Source organism: Elgaria multicarinata, chromosome 3 (assembly GCF_023053635.1).
Source record: "Elgaria multicarinata webbii isolate HBS135686 ecotype San Diego chromosome 3, rElgMul1.1.pri, whole genome shotgun sequence".
Lineage (NCBI taxonomy): Eukaryota > Metazoa > Chordata > Lepidosauria > Squamata > Anguidae > Elgaria > Elgaria multicarinata.
The window spans coordinates 10,474,149-10,489,489 of record NC_086173.1 but is presented as its reverse complement, the minus strand read 5'-3'; the positions used below and the strand labels follow the sequence as shown (position 1 = coordinate 10,489,489).

The 15,341-nt window shown below is 43.9% G+C and overlaps 1 protein-coding gene across 1 annotated transcript in view; it reads right to left on the bottom strand.

The window, feature by feature from the left end:
* Positions 1-3,620: 3,620 nt before the first annotated feature.
* Positions 3,621-15,341, bottom strand: part of LOC134396535 (twist-related protein 2-like) — a 34,852-nt gene continuing 23,131 nt past the window's right edge. Inside the window, exon 2 of the mRNA XM_063123051.1 lies at positions 3,621-4,263. The gene's annotated coding sequence lies outside the window, so the exon portion shown is untranslated. The remainder of the gene's footprint in view (positions 4,264-15,341) is intronic.

Genomic DNA, 15,341 nt, shown 5'->3' with positions numbered 1-15,341 from the left:
CACTTTAATCATGCCCACATTTATTTATTGAAAGCATTTTTATGCTGCTCCACAGCCCAAAAGGCTCCTGGCGCAGGTTACATGACATCAATAAAAAGAAGGCAGTCCTTGTCCACAAGCTTACAATCTAAAAAGACACAACCCAAAAGGAACAAAAGGGATAGGGACGGAAGAAGGAAGAAAATCAAGTGGTCTTTCAGCCGTGTTGGGGGATAGTTCTGCTTCCCATATTATCTCCTTCTCCTGCAGCCTGTATGCCAGTTGAGAAGGAACCTTGTGAAAGCAATCCTACAAGTAGCACATTATATATATATATATATATATATATATATATATATATATATACACACACACACACACACACACATATATATACACACACACACACACACACACACACACCTTTGGGCATGTTTCAAATGTAAAAAAAAGTAATTCAACTCACATACTCATACCTTCAGAGAGAAAAACGGTGTTGTGGCTTGGCCAAAGCATAGAATAAAATAATTCCTAAAAAAACTGGAGTAGTTGCATTGCTGAAGCATGTATGGCTACTCAGTAACTCACCATACCAGTTCCTTTATATCCCTGCTTACCAGGAAACTATCCTGCCCTTCATAATCTGTGTGGAGTAGGGACAAACCTGGCATGGGCATGGTGTCCATCAGATGGTGAGGCCTTTAGCAAAGGGTTCAGCAGGGGAGGTGGGTCTGGAAACAAGCACTTAAGGGAAAGCCCCCGGGAAGAGGCTGCCAGGTGGAAGGGTAGCCAAAGGCTGTGTGATGGATGGCAGTGGAAAGGGGTGCAAGAGGATGGTATCATAGTTATTATCACACAGAGGCATGTGTGGTGATTGGTTCACTGTCCTATGATGTCACAATGGTCTCCGTCAACAGCAGTTGAAGCAAAAGCCCTCAAACTGCCTCATGCTGATTAGCCTAGACAAACCTTCCCCAACCTCTCCAGATGTTTTGCACACAACTCCCATCATCCCCATCCAATGGTGCTGATGGGAGGCATAGTCCAACTAGCTCTGCATTATCTGCTTTGACTCTCATTACTTAGAGGTCTTTCCCAGTCATTTAAATGGAAATGCTGGACTTTATCCATTCAGACCATGTGTTCTCCCATGCCTCTTGAGCGATGTCCCCTGTTGCAGAGGGGTGGTGTTGAAAGGTAAGTGTGATGCACCTGATTGGTGCAGTTTAATCTGATGTCACAGTGGCCTCAATGTATGAAGTTTATGCTACTGTTAGGCTCAGAGTCATACATGGCTGGAACCACAAATAAGCCTGCTTCTTTTAGTGGTGTGATGGGGCAGAATGGAGGCAAAAAGTCACCTGTATCCTGTCAAATGACACAAAGCTTCCCAAAAAGGGAAGGTGAGCAAGACTGAACTCTGAGGGATATTGAGCTTGTGCTTCAGATTCTAAAAGATGTGGGAGTCAGACTGCCTGGAGAGGTTTGGATTCTCCCAAAGGAAACAGGTGTAAATACTTTGAATGCTGAATAAGAAGCTCTTGCAAGAGGTTGGACTAACCATCAAGTGAGTGAACTCTAGAGTAGCTTCCATAACCCAATGAGGACCATTTTGGTGGTGTGTGTTTGTCTGGTGGAGTGAGCCTGTAATTGTGGGCCCAGGAAACTTTATGAGATTGCCCAGCATATTTGTGGGCCCAGCTCCTGTGCCTTAACTTGGTGTGCAGATATTTAGCAGGTGAAGCTTTCCCCCATTGTTTTATTTCCATAGTTTTACAAGATCTCCCTGCTTAATTTCTATTTGTCTGGCTGCTGATAAAGGCAGAGGAACAGGGCTGGTAAAAAAAAAAAAGAAAGAAAAGAAAAGTTGGCAAACCTATTGTTAAGGAGTTTTTATTCATGCCACAAACATTTAATCTAGGTATTATATTGAGGTGGGCATTTTGGTTTGCTTTTCAGTCTTGGAGCAGTAAAGTGTGTCATATCCCCTGTTCCAATCAGGGCTTTTCTATAACGTCTGGGAATGACACACTTTCCCCTTTAAGGCCCCAACTGGAGCAGTGGGGTGGGGGGAATGTGTGTCATTCTCCCCTGCCACACTAATGGTGGCTTTAAAGGGGAAAGCATGTCATTCCAAGGCATTATAGCAATTTACAAAAAAAAAAAAAATCCCCCCTGACTCCCAGGATAGAACAAAAAGTGTGACAAATCTGGGGGAAACCTGACAGTTGGTCACCCTATTTTGGTGATGATACACAAAAAGGCAAAGGTAGCCATGTTGGCCAGAAGAAAAAATTCCCCCAAATAGTATGCAAGCTTTGGAGTTCTCCAGAACTCTTCATCAAGCTAGGGGTGAGGAAGGAAAAATGTTAGCTGGTGTTGAAATCATGAAGTCTTCATTTAATCACAGTTTTAAGATGGGATGTGGAAGAAGGATGTCTGTACTACAAGGGTGTTGAATTTCAGGCCTGCGGATACATCCAGCCTTCCTGGGGTCCCAATCCGGCTCTCCAAGTTTCCCCAGTTGACCGTGCCCCCTTCCCCTGCTGCATCTTCTATGTAATCCCCAAACAGTTTCATGTTCCATAGTTCTGTGGGTAGCTGACAAAGTCAAGCAATAAGACAAAGGTTTGGTTATTTGTTTTTAAACCGTTCAAAAAACAAGCAAGTTACATTTATTGGAAAGATGCTTCCCCGCCCCTTCCAGGCTAAAGCCATCCCATAATTATGGGATAATATCACAGTTGTCAAACAACTTAACAAAGTAGGGAAACATGGGAAGCTGTCTTAGAGCAGATCAGATTGTGTCTCGGTGTAGCACAGTCTTATGTGCCTGCACACTGGACTTTCCCATCACTTGATCCTTTTAACTGAAGATGGATCCTGGGATCTTTTGGAAAGCAGGTGCTCTACCACTGGGTTTTGCACCCCTTACTGGAATCAAATGTGTTCCCAAAAGGCATGCTTACACTCTAAATGTGTGTGTGCGTGTGATACTACTTTAACCCCAAAGGATGCTGGGAATTGTGGTTTGGTGAGCGTGCTCAGAATTCCCTGCTAAGAGATCTTAATCCCCTTTCATAGAACTAACATTCCCAGGGTTCCTTGGGGAGAGGGAATGGCGGTTAGACCAGTTGGTAAGCCGGTGCCATTGATATACTCAAATAAGAGCATATGGTCTCCCCCATAGTTACCCATGTAGCAGCAGTGGTTAGTGGTGTAGGTTATACATGCCTTCTCCAACTTGGTGCCCTCCAGAAGTTTTGGACTACAATTCCCAACATTCCTGACCAATGACCATGCTGGTTGGGGATTATGGGAGATGTAATCCAATGTATTTGGAGGGTGCCAAGCTGGGGAAGGTAAGTCTTCTCCCAGAGGTCTCATCTAAAGCTGCTGTTTGGGCTGACTTGAGATAAGTAGGTTGAAGCCAAGATTTAATACAAACCAGGCCTCACCAGGCTGGGGCTCTGGATGGAAACTTTTTCCAGGACCACGATTGAACCCCCAAACATGAGCAGCTCCTGATCACATGCAGGATGTTTCTCCTGCTGATGAGTCACCCTAATTTGCCATCACTCTTGGGAGGGAGGAGGGCCTCCTAACATTTTGAGATAAAGCCCTGGATGAAGTAGGGGTGGGGAGTCACTTCAAGAGGGTTTAAACCAGGATAGGGGAACCTGTGGCCCGCTAGATGTTGGTAGACTACAACTCCCATCATCCCTGACTATTGGCCATGCTGGTTGGGGCAGATAGGTGTTGAGTCTTGTCAGTTTGGGCCTTTAGTGCAGGTTTGGTAGAAGGATGATCTTGAGCTTCATCCCGTAAGAAAGCGACGTAGACGAGGTGAAGGGAAAACCTTTTGGAAAGTGGAAAGCGGCAGGCCAAAGCGAAAATAAAATAAAAAAATTCTCAACACCTGCAAATTCAAAAACAAAACAAAAATAAATTAGCTCCTCAAAAGAGTTCTATATAGACATTTGGAGATCAGCTTGTTACAAGCAAAGTCAGTCCATTCCTGCTGCTTTGGATTGCTGCCCCAGTATGTACGCAAGCCTGCCCAGAGCAAAGTTGGACAAGTCTCGATTCTCCATCCTGGATCCAAGTCGGGTTCTCTCTTTTCCACCCTCTTCCATCCCCCAAGATGATGCTGTTGGTCTTGTTTGGAGCTGGTGATGGAGAAGCATGAGAGCGCGGGCCCTGAGTTTCTCTGAGTCGATTGTCTATGGCTGCTCTTGGGTGAGGCAGAAGCATGGTGCAAGCCAACCTTCTTCCTGAGTGGACCTACACAAATAGAAACCCAGGGAGGGGAAAAAAATCAGTACCAAATTCGAACTGGCCACCCACAGGGCTGTTTGCACGTGACATGAGCAATAATCTGTCCTATGGGAGAATTCTTCATTCCTTCTCTCTATTGGATGCAATAAAATACCACCATGACCAACCCCCACCCCTCAAGTTATGTATGTCAAGGGTAGGTATATCTGGACACCTGCCAAGGGCCCACACTCCAGCAAGGACCCCCTGGCAAGATCCTCCTGGAGTTTCTCCTCCTCTTCACCATTGGAACCTGCTAGTTCACCTGCCCCTTGCTCTGGCCCAGGAGAAGCAGCAGATGCTACGGCCTACTTGCTCACTGGCTCTCTGCCTGCCACGCAAATAAGTGGTAGCAATGATGAGTTTCTGGGCAAAGTATAAAATGTTGGTTATCACCTTTAAAGCCCTACATGGTTTGGATCCAGGCTACCTGCGGGATCCCCTTCTCCCGTACAATCCGCCCCACACACTCAGGTCCTCTGGGAAGAATCTACTTCAGTCAGTCAAAGTTAGGCTGATGGGTATTACCCAGAGGACCTTCTCTTCTGCTGCTCCCAGACTGTGGGATGGCCTGCCAGAGGAGACTCGTCAACTTAACAGTCTTTTAGCATTCAAGAAAGCTATAAAGACTGATCTCTTCTGGAAGGCCTATCTAGTGGAATTTTAGGATGTTTTTAGGATGTTTTAACAGTGTATATTATGTTTTAATTCAGTTTTATGTATTTTATATTTACTGTTGTTCCCCGCCTTGATCAAAATGGAGAGGCGGGTAAGAAATAATAATAATAATAATAATAATAATAATAATAATAATAATAATAATAATAATGAAGAGAAGGAGAAATAGCAAAAATGGGGGTGAAACAATGGACTCACTGAAGGAGGGGGGTATTGAGGTAGCACTGGCATGCGCCCCACCCACCCCAACAATAAGCACAATGGATGCTTCCATTTGATGTTCTCTAGGCAACTAGTTCATCATGATTTTGGACTGCAGGGTTGTATGCTCGCCCATGGAAAACCAGCACGGCAAGAAAAAGATTAAGCTAGAACTCTTTCCCCTGAAATGCTTTCTTTCTTTATGTGTTGGGGGAGAAGAGAGTTGTTTTTTAAAAATGCCATTGTGCTTTGATTCCACCTTGACGGCTTCATTGTAAGCCGGTGTGCTGTGTACCACTTTGAGCATCCTCTGGTCAGAGAGCTGAGGTAAGAAATACAATATGTGATCATACAGTTTTCCGGCCTGCAGGTGAAAATGGTACGATTGATGAACAGTTTTGACAAATAACTGTTTGTTTAGACGGTTTCAGGGGCTTATGTTCCTATCTTCTGGAAAGTTAGCAACAGAGGAAGCTGCCTTGTACCTAGTTAGAACATTTCCCCAGTACTGCCTATAGTGACGGTAGAGAAGAGACTTTCCCCACTGGGTGGGGAAGGCTGTGGGGAGAAGCTGGTAAGCCAGATGGGGACTCGCTGTGAGCCGTATCCAGGTTGTGCATCCCTTGTTGACCCTAACTGGCAGCAATGGCTCGCCAGGGTTTCAGGCAAAATTCTTTCCTAACCCTTTCTAGAGTTACCAGGAATTGAACCTGGGACCTTCTGCATGCAAAGCAAAGGCTCTGCCACTGAGCTACAGTAGCCCTTTCCAAATTGAGATGTAGGATATGCTAGCTGCATGAAGATTGTCCTCCCTTTGCTTCAGCTGGAAACCCTTCAGGTTGAGGCTGCACCATCAGATGGCTGGCCTAGCATGTGCTTTGTCCCTCTCTTCTCTCCCCCACCCTCCTGTTCCCTTCTGGGTCACTTTTTATTTTACTCCAAAGGAAATTAAATACATAAAACTCTTTTGAGATGAGAGAGCAGATCCTTCTGAACCACATTTCCTTTTTGATTTAAACGAAAGCAGCTGAGATCCATGGACTTTTCCATGATGAAGATGATTTGATCACTCAGGCGAGCCTGTGTAATTCTATCTTGCTTTTAAAATTTAACTGCTCCTAACGAGGGCTAAGTACCCACAGTCCAGGCCTCTAAGTTGAAAAGAATCCTCCACTCCCGACGTCCTCCCTACCTAGGTTACATGTAGCACTAATGCATTATGTAAAGGTTATACAAAGAAGAGTTTACAGGATTGTTAGCTGAAAACCCCAAGCCAGGAGTATGCAACTTGGTACCTTCCAGATGTCTTTGATTACAACTCCCAGAATCCTTGACCATTGGCAACAAGTTTTGCATTTATTATTATTTCTATATCTCACCTATTTTCCTCTTGCAAGGCGGCTTACATGGTCCTCCCGTTTTTATCCTTACAATAACCCTAGGTTAGGCTGAAAGTCAGTGTTTGGCTGAAAGTCACCTAATGAGCTTCATGGCCAAGTGGGGAGTAGAACTCAGATCTCCTGAGTCCCAGTCCAACACCCTAACCTCTGTGCCACATTGGCTCTGTTTTGGAGTTGTAATCCGAAACATCTGCAGGGCACCAGGATGCCTTCCCCTGTCCTAAACAGCAAAGCGACTCACTTTCAGTATAGCAGACAAAAGCCCACAAGTCACCATTATCTGGTGTTGCCTGGCTGCAACAATGGACTGGATGAAGGCTAATAATCTGAAACTCAATCCAGACAAGACTGAGATGCTGCTGGTGGGTGGTTCTTCTGACCAGATGGTGGGTGTTCAACCTGTTCTGGATGGGGTTGCACTCCCCCTGAAGGAGCAGGTTCATAGCTTGGGGGTTCTCCTAGAACCATCTCTGTCACTTGAGGCTCAGGTGGATAACCTAGCTTCAATTGTCCATACTCTGGTAACCTCCAAATTAGATTACTGCAATGCCCTCTATGTGGGGCAGCCTTTGAAGATGGTTTAGAAGCTGCAGCTTGTACAAAATGCAGCGGCCAGATTGATAACTGGAGCAAGGAGGTTTGAACATATAACACCAATTCTGGCCCACTTGCATTGGCTGTCTATATGCTTCGGAGCCCAATTCAAAGTGCTGGTTTTAACCTATAAAGCCTTACACGGTTTGGGACCACAATACCTGATGGAGCGCCTCTCCTGACATGAACCTACCCGTACACTGCGCTCGATATCTAAGGTCTTCCTCTGCGTGCCTACTCCGAGGGAAGCTCGGAGGATGGCAACAAGGGAGAGGGCCTTTTCAGTGGTTGCCCCCCCAATTATGGAATGATCTCCCCAATGAGGCTCACCTGGCGCCAACATTGTTATCTTTTCGGCACCAGGTCAAGACTTTTCTCTTCTCCCAGGCATTTAACTGCATTTAACTATGCTAAGTTTGTTTTTAACGGACCTCAGAACTGTTGTTTTTAAATGGATACCGTTGTTTTTATACTGTTGTTTTTATGTTTTTGACGGTTTTAAATTTTGTATACTTTTTAATGTTCACTGTTTTTAACTTTTGTAAACTGCCTAGAGAGCTTTGGCTATTGGGCAGTATATAAAATAAATAAATAAATGTTTGCTTCCTTTTGGGATGTTCAAACTTCTAATCTCGTAGGAACCCCCCCTTCCTACACATGCGTGTGTGCACGCACGCACGCACGCACACACACACACACTAAACCAACAAACAACACTGCATGATCTATCCCAGGCATGGGCAGGAGGTAGGTTTGGATCTACTGTCCGATCTTTAGATGATTTTACAGTCCATCAGCAAGGATTTCTGGCTCCCAGTAGTTTAACAATAGCAGCAATGAAATGACTCTGCCCTGCCTTCGATTATGCTGCTGAAATGAAGAAAGTCTGGGCGTTCCCAGCCTTGGACCTTTGCGTGGATGGACTGCTTGCTCCGTTCTTTTCTGGGCCTCAAAGCAAAATTCCTGGGCTCAGAATTCTTTAATTCTAAGTGTATGTCTTTTGCACCAGGTGCTGGTTAGTGAATCTTAGGGTTCTAGTAAAAAAAGAAAGTAGATCATGCAAGCCTGAAATCTGCTCGCCTCCGATCTATATTATTGAAGTACAGATTGTATAGGGCTGGATCCCATCTACCATGCTGTTTGTGGCTGCTCTGAAGTCGGAAAAAAGACATCTGGGACATTTGATTTTGGATATGCCATTCCATGCGTAATTTGGCCCTTAAAGGGCTTTTGAGCGTCTCTCCTGCTGCTGGTGTGCATGTGTGAGAGACAGCAATGTTGCTTTAAATATGCTTTTATCAAGGTAGAAATGGCCATTTTAACTACATTTTAGCCTTCCTGTGTTAAGAACATAAGAAGGGCCCTGCCGGATCAGACCAAGGGTCCATCTAGTCCAGCACTCTGTTCACACAGTGGCCAACCAGGAACCCACAAGCAGGATACAGCTGCAACAGCACCCTCCTACCTACGTTTCCCATCAAATGATGCATATAGGCTTATGGAGTTTTGTGTGTTTCTTGTTTCTTGTTTCTTGTTTTTTTTAAAATCTATTTAATTTCTATGCCAACTCTCTGTCCCCAAATGACACTCAACACTGACCCTAAAATGCAGATAAAAACAAAATCTCAGTTGAAACTTCACATAACAACTAATTAAGAAACAATTAAAAACACATCACTCAAATAAATACATAGCACAAGCCAATTAAAAACACCAACAACAACTGACCAGCTTATATGCCAAAGGCCTCCCTGAATAAAAACATCATTGCCTGTGTCTTTGGTGTGTGTGTGTGAGTGTGTGTGTGTGTGTGAGAGAGAGGGAGAGGTGGAGAGGTGGGGGAGGGAGGGGGGAGGGAGGGGGGAGACTTGCAAAACAGTTGTATTGAATCTGAAGCACAGCACTGTTCATTTATTTCATTTATTTATATCCCAGCCTTCCAAGGCGGCTTACAAGTAACATCAAACTATATTAAAAGGAGATTCGATTGGAGCCAACTTTGCTTTCTTTTCCGTGCCAAATTAAAATGTATCTTTTTGCCTAAGCAACTTAACATCTTTTTTTTTAAAAAAAATATGAATGGAATTGGTGGTTGTGTTTTTATTTGGCTTGAGATGGTTGAAATGTTTTATTCTGATTGAAAAGTTGCCATTTCAATTTGCGTTTTGCCATGTAGGCTGTATGCTTTTTATATTGGATTTGTTTACCTGTCATTTTGGTGTCGTGTGCCCTACCCTGGGATCCCTTGTGGATGAAGGGTGGTTTATACATTTTAGAAATCAAGTAAATAAATATTGCTAAAATTGCAATAATCAAAATGAACATATTAAAAAGTCATCAGGATCAGGGCAGCTGATTGTCGATGGTCCTGTAGTGTGTGTGTGGTGGGGGGAGAGTCCAGGTGGAACAGGACAGGTACCCAGTGCTATCCTTGCCTAACCCTTTCTGCTTTCTGGAATCCTTCCCATGCAAGGTGATTGATAGTATAGGTTATCTAATGGGAGATGGATGTGTCTAGGATGGGGGTTTCCAGATTAAGCACACCTTGAAGTCTTCCTCACCTGTCCCCCTTTCCTGCAATACTTCCTACAGAGCAATTGATCTGTGCAAAGATGCATTTTACATCACATCTAGCTTCACCCTCCTCCCACTATACTACTACTAGTATTTTTGTAAGGAGTTGCATGCATTTGGAAAAGGATCCCGTCTTTCCCACCCACGCACCCATCCTGTACTACATGCAGGGCCTGTTCAGAAGACACATTAAACCTTGGCTTTAACCATGGTGGTTAAGCCAGAAAGCCAGGCTGTGTTCAGAAGACACCTTAAACCATGGCTTTAACCACAGTGAATAAGGCTTTTCGTTTTATTCACCATGGTTAAACTATGGTTTAAGGTGTCTTTTGAACACAGTCTGGATTTCTGGCTTAACCACCATGGTTAAAGCCGTGGTTTAAGGTGTCTTCTGAACGGAGCTGCATACATACACATTTAACCTCCCTTTTCTGTACAGAGGTGTGGCTGGGGAAACCCCATCAGTTTCACTAGAGAGCAGAGAGGGGGGTCCTCTGGTAGAGGCTTTTTCAGCAAATGTCTTCAAAGACATTAACAATATGGCCAAATAAAACTCCACCAATAGCTTTTCTACACCAGGCTGTTAATCCTCTGCATTTGCCTTCAGTTTTGTCTCAGAATTAAAATCTGAGCATTACACGACAAGCATCCCATTTCTTGCTTTTTTGCTACATAACCTCTAGGTGGCACTGTGGTGTAGCAAAATAGTGCAAATAGACAGGAAGAAATCGTACTTCTGCTTTCACAATTGAATGCCACATTTTTCCTACTCGAAAATGTTTTTGCCAAAAGTACTGGTTAAACACAGAAGTGAAACTGGAGGATCACGACATTGTCTAAAGAATCAATAAACATCTGCGAGCAGGGAATGACAAGTGCACAATAAATGCCACGTGTAGAAAAGCCCCTTCCATACTTCAATTCTGGATATTTTTTCCCAAAGTGTTAATTCTCTACCCTACATAAATACTTTATTTTACAGTCTTTAGTAGTAGCAAAAGCAACCATTTTAAACCAGTAGAAAAGTTCAGCGGACTTTTCAATCAAGGCTTTGTTTCAGAGACTTTGGGATCACTTATTAATGGAGAAGCTTACGCAGCAGATGAAGTTTGTTAAAGGTTATGAGAAACCTGAATCTTTTATTGTAATGTGGTACATGCCAGATCCAAGACCCTCCAGATCATTATAAGATTTTGCTGATCTACTAGAGAAATTAATTTCAGCTGAGCAGTTTTGCAATTCTGTCATCTATGCACCCTAACTGAATTGGTTGTGTTTGATTTTTTTTCTTTGACTTTTTCAGTCTATATTTAGCCCATCTTCATTGGACTGAAAAAAAGAGATATAACGAAGATTAAAAGAAAAAGAAAAAAACCCAGTGAGGGACAATGAAGGGAAAATGGTGGTGGGGCAGACTAAAAGGATTTGTTTGGGTTTCCATCTGAGTCTAAATGCAGGACAGTCCAAACCAGGTGGGGAGAGTGCTTTCTCCCATGCTAGCTGGAAGTCACAAATAGCATAAGTTGTGAATAGTGTTCATTAGAGTCAACACAATATTTTTTGCTGCCTGAGGAGGAGCATCAAATGGTAACCCTGTCCCCCCTCCCCACAAAGCCAAGGTGTATAGAAGTCAAGGTAAGCCAAGTTAGCCCCATTTGGTACCCCAGGCAGAAAATCCCACAAGCCCCTCCTCCTCCCTCCTTGGCATTAAACAATAGAATCATAATCAATTAAATGACAATTTGCTGCCTTTTTGTGACACTCCCAAATCAGATGCCTATGACAGCTATCTCGCTTGGGCCAGATCTACACCAAGCAAGATATGACACTTTGAAAACGGTTTGAAAACTGTATATGGCGTGGATGTCCTGGGCTCCAACACTTGTCATTACTGTTATAAACCATTTTAAAGAGTAGTGTAGATCCTTGCCTCTGACTCATGGCAGGGCCATTCCTAGTGCTGAGGCACATCACCTAACACAGGGGAACGTTCCCAAATGAACTAAATTCAAGCACTTTAATATGCACTTGTGATCTTGGCCCATGCCGCCTCTGTGTGCCTCTTCCAAAATTACAAGCAGTGCTTGCTCTCTCTCCAAGACACATTTGAGTAGCTGATGCCAAGCACATACAAGATTTTGTCTTTTTCTTCCTAAACAGCTGGTTCTCGTGACGCTCCGGAAACCACTTTTGAGATCCCCTTAAAATTCTTTCACAATTCAAACCCAGCTTTGCTAGGAAAAGCCAGGGCTTACTGGTGTGTGTGTGTGTGTGTGTGTGTGTGTGTGTGTGTGTGAGAGAGAGAGAGAGAGAGAGAGAGAGAGAGAGAGAGAGAGAGAGAGAGAGAGAGAGAGAGAGAGGGGGGGTGGGTGGGTGGGTGGGGTGGGGAGGATCTACACCACTGCTTTAAAACAGTTTATAACAGTAGTGACAACTGTTGGGGCCTAGGACACACTCCATACAGTTTTCAAACTGTCATATCCTGCCTGGTATAGATCTGGCCAGTGAGAGAGAAAGAGAATCCCTGATGTCTTGGGGTCTGTTAGTGGCACCAGCTGCCTATTAATCTCTGGGCACAATAATTCAAATGCCTTTGTGAGCTCCTTCTCCAAGAGCTCCATCAGATGAGCGTTTTATTGCACGCTCGTTACTGGGCACTCACGGATTTTCACGAGTCCCTCTCACGGCGTCAGCTGCCTCCTGGTCTCCTCCTGCCCCATCTTTTTTTTCCTTTAATGTTTTTGTTAAGGATGTTCATGTATGCAGCATACCATAAACATTATAGCATAATGAAATATATTATATTATAATATAACTCCCCCAAAGTAAATAATAATAATAATAAATAAATAAGAAAATATTTTTTTTAAAAAAATTAATCGAGTGCATCTTATCCCCCTTATTATCTTTTAAAGTCTTGAAATTATTATAAATTTACTATAAATTTATTCTATATCAGAAATTTCATACCATTTATACAGCCCATATCTCCTTAGCTATGTTTGACATATGTCTCATCAGCTTAGAATCAATTGTGTGTAAAATGAATTTCCAAAATATAACACTAAACCTTTGTGGCTCATCTTTACCTTGTAATACTTGTAACTGATGTGTTATTTCCCCCCACAAATTGCAGTACACCAGATGTTTCTCCTGCCCCTTCTAGCCTTCTTCATGCCACAAAAGAAAAAGAAAAAGAAAACACCCCGGGAAGTCTGATTTATTTTAAAGACGGAAGTTGCTGGTCACTCCTGCTGTGTGCAGGAGAAGCAGCGGGATCAAAGCGGCCCACTGAATGGTCCACGTGCACGTTGTTTACTTCCTCTTTCAAAAGAGGAAGTAATGAGGAACAAATGCGCAGGCGGAGAAGCGATGCTAAGCAATTGCAATTTCCCCCTGTGTGATGACGCTCCAGTATGAATACATGTTGCATATGCAAAAGTCTCGAGTTGCAAAGGCCCTTAGCCCTGCATTTCCCCTTCTTCCAGTCTCGCAGATGGAGCATCCGTGTACAGTGGGGGCACGTCCTGGGGAGGGAGACATGGGCAGAAGAATGTTTTGCGCCCTTCCCCGATGTATTCTGCCCAAACTGCTGATCACTGTCACATCCTGTGGCAGCAAATTCCACATCAATTATGCATCCTATGAAGTAGCACAGATCTTCCTGCTTGTTCTGAACCTATATTTTCCCCTGGCCCCAGCTTCATTGGGTGACCTGAAGTCCTGGTATTATGGCTACGTAATTTAAGAGAAAAACAAAAAACTTCCTTTTCTGCAAAGGGCTTCAGGTGGTATACATAACCTCCCCCCCCCTCAACTGCTGTTGTTTTAATCCTTACCACAACCCTGTTAGATTAGATCAAGACGTAGCAGCTAGCCCAAAGGCAACCAAAAATAGGATGTTCACTTGCACATTGCCAAAATAGAGAAAAATGCATTGCCAAAAAAGAGGACAAAAGAGAATACAGATATGCATAAAATTTGCATATGTTCATTTAGATTTATAGATGCAGATTTAAACATCATGGTTGTAATGTGCATGGAAAGTCTGTATCTCACTCTAGTGGGGAAGGCTGTGACCACCAGGTGACCTGTGTGCTTACTGCTCAGTCTGCTGTTCAGGGGCTGAGTATTGATGGGTTACTTGATGGGTTACCTAGGGAGGTCATGGGCTCTCCCACACTAGAGGCATTCAAGGGCATGGCTAAACGAGGGAATTGGAGGGGTATGATCTTGCAATTTTATGATTGCAAGATCATCCCCCTTGTCTACACATGGTGCGCGATGTCCCAGGAGGAAGAGGATGTTGTGGCCGCCATTTTGATCATCCCGAGACTGTGGAAAGATTTGAATTTATTGGTAGGGCAATATCCCGGGCCAAGGAAGGGATTGTCCCTCCCTGCTCCCCGGATGCCCTGTGCATCATGTGGACGCACAGGGACGATCCCGGGACAATCACCGCGATATCGCCCTGTCTAGCCATGCCCCAAGATGCAGCTGGATAATCATCTGTCAGGTATGCTTTAAGGCGGATTCCTGCAATGAGCAGGGGGTTGGACTCTATAGGTCTTATAGGCCTCTTCCAACCCTACTATTCTATGATTCTACTTCAAAGTTCCTGCTACCCTCCCTTCTGATGGTTCTGGATCTTTAAACCAGGCTTGGACCAGACTGTCCTTCAAACAGAGTCTGCATTCAAATAGAAAATTATCCCCTGGCAGCCCTTCAAACAGCGAACTGTCCTCTGTAAAGGAAGACACAGGGCCACCCTTACTAACAAGCTGACTTCGTGATCTGAATCCAGGTCTCCCCAATCTTGCTGCAGCACTTCACAACTGGATCAATGGGAGAAATAGTTCCTTCTCCCCATCCTAGCCCCCCCACAATTTGGACATTCCTTTTTGCCCAGAATCATTTCCGGTCAAACAGGTTCTGCTTGTAGGCTTTTGGAGTGATACAAAACTGATTAAATAGAAACACCCATGAGCATAACATGAGCAATTCTACCTCTGTTGTGCCACCTTCAACTCTCAGTTTCTCCCAGTCATCTGCCAGGCCAGATCTGCAACTTGAACTCCATCAGACGACTGCTTTATTGCACACTCATTACTGGGCACTCATGGATTTTTGCAAGTCCCTCTCATGATGTCATTTGCCTCCCACCCCTTTTAGCCTTCTTTGCGCTACAAAAAACCCCCTGGAAGTCCGACTTAGCTTTAAAGATGGAAGTTGCCACTATCTCTTGCTGTGTGCAGGAGAAGCAGCGGGATCAAAACAGCCCACTGAATGGGCCTCATGCAGGTTTTTTACTTTCTCTTTCAAAAGAGGAAGTAATGAGGGACAAATGCACAGGTGGAGAAGCGACAGTAAGCAAACATGATTTCCCCCTGTGTGATGATGCTCCTTGAGTCAAATTATTGTGAATGTGGAATTATTATTATTATTATTATTATTATTATTATTATTATTATTATTATTATTAGAAATAACACAATGAAAGTGGTATATGGAATGTGTCCTGCACCCCAACAGCTATCAGTGCACTTCAATACTGCTATAAAGCAGTAGTGTAGATCTAGCCCAAGTTTGCTTGCAATT